The 1,889-nt window shown below is 64.3% G+C and overlaps 1 pseudogene; it reads left to right on the forward strand.

The window, feature by feature from the left end:
- Positions 1-533: 533 nt before the first annotated feature.
- On the forward strand, positions 534-1,889 carry LOC144590926 (28S ribosomal RNA; annotated as a pseudogene; the record flags this gene model as incomplete).

A 1,889-nucleotide genomic window follows, 5' to 3' on the forward strand; every position in this document is an offset into this window, starting at 1 on the left:
GCGTGCCTGGTGTTCATCCTTGCACGCGGCGGGCGGGCGAGCGGTCGGTCGGTCGGTCGGTCGGTCGCTCGGACGGGGGACGCGACGGCCTCACTCTCACTTCGCCTCTGCTCCTCCGGCTTACGCGTCGCACGTGTGGCTTCGCACGTCGATCGGGGCTCCGGAAAAAGGATGTCAGCCGAGCTCGGGCGCTCCTGCTCGGCCTGCTCTGGCTGGTTGGCTGTTTTGTTGACGTGGCCTGTCGCGAACGCCCGCGGCCGCACGACCTCGTCCTTCCGCACGTCGGTCTCGTATGCCTGACTCGGTCGAGCTTTGCGCGCCTGACCCTCCCTCCAGCAGGGAGGGAGCTTGCGTGTCCTGCCTCGGCCCCGACTTTTGCATGCTTGCTCGTCGCAGCGGTCGGCTGGGTTTTGCTCTGCGTGTTGTTTGCGTGCTTGCCATCCAGCAAAGCCTGCCCGCTTGACCTGCCGTGTGTTGGTCGCTCGACCGGCGATCGGTGGTGGCCATCCGGCCACCAGCCGTTTCTCTGCCTACGACCTCAGATCAGACGTGACAACCCGCTGAATTTAAGCATATTACTAAGCGGAGGAAAAGAAACTAACCAGGATTCCCTCAGTAACTGCGAGTGAAGAGGGAGGAGCCCAGCGCCGAATCCCCGGTCGCTTGGCGGTCGCGGGAACTGTGGCGTATAGAAGACCTCCTTTCTCCGACGACGCTCAGGGGGCCCAAGTCCTTCTGATCGAGGCCTAGCCTGTGGACGGTGTGAGGCCGGTAGCGGCCCTGGCTCGTCGGGATGGAGTCTTCTTGGAGTCGGGTTGCTTGCGAATGCAGCCCAAAGTGGGTGGTAAACTCCATCTAAGGCTAAATACTGGCACGAGACCGATAGTCAACAAGTACCGTAAGGGAAAGTTGAAAAGAACTTTGAAGAGAGAGTTCAAGAGGGCGTGAAACCGCTAAGAGGTAAACGGGTGGGGTCCGCGCAGTCCGCCCGGTGGATTCAACCCGGCGGTCAGGTCGGACGCGTGGGGCAGGGCGGATCTCCCTCTCACGAGGGGACCGCCTCTCGCGCGGGCTCGGCTGCCGCCGGGCGCATTTCCTCCGTTGGTGGTGCGCCGCGACCGGCTCTGGGTCGGCTGGGAAGGCCGGTGGGGAAGGTGGCTCGTGGCTCCGGCCTCGAGTGTTACAGCCCCCCGGCAGGAGCCTCGCCGTTTCCCGCAGGGGCCGAGGGAAAGGACATCCGCCGCGCCTTCTTCCCGTGGTGCGCGTGCGACTCCGGTCGTGCGCGTCGCGGGGGACGGGCTCCCCGTGCTCCCGGTGCGACTGTCGACTGGGGCGGACTGTACACAGTGCGCCCCGACCGCGTCTCGCCGCCGAGTCGGTGCGAGTCACGTTCCCAAAAAGAGTGGGGCGCCAGGGGTCCGCGGCGATGTCGGTAACCCACCCGTCCCGTCTTGAAACACGGACCAAGAAGTCTAACACGTGCGCGAGTCAAGGGGCGCGACGAAACCCCACGGCGCAATGAAGGTGAAGGTTCGGCGTGGGCCGACCGAGGTGGGATCCCGCCGCCGCCGTGCGGCGGGCGCACCACCGGCCCGTCTCACCCGTTCCGGCGGGGAGGTGGAGCAGGAGCGTACGTGCTAGGACCCGAAAGATGGTGAACTATGCCCGGGCAGGGCGAAGCCAGAGGAAACTCTGGTGGAGGCCCGCAGCGGTCCTGACGTGCAAATCGGTCGTCTGACCTGGGTATAGGGGCGAAAGACTAATCGAACCATCTAGTAGCTGGTTCCCTCCGAAGTTTCCCTCAGGATAGCTGGCACTCGTTCCGCACGCAGTTTTATCTGGTAAAGCGAATGACTAGAGGCCTTGGGGCCGAAACGATCTCAACCTAT

The sequence above is a fragment of the Rhinoraja longicauda genome, unplaced genomic scaffold (genome assembly GCF_053455715.1).
Source record: "Rhinoraja longicauda isolate Sanriku21f unplaced genomic scaffold, sRhiLon1.1 Scf000399, whole genome shotgun sequence".
Classification (NCBI taxonomy): Eukaryota; Metazoa; Chordata; class Chondrichthyes; order Rajiformes; family Arhynchobatidae; genus Rhinoraja; species Rhinoraja longicauda.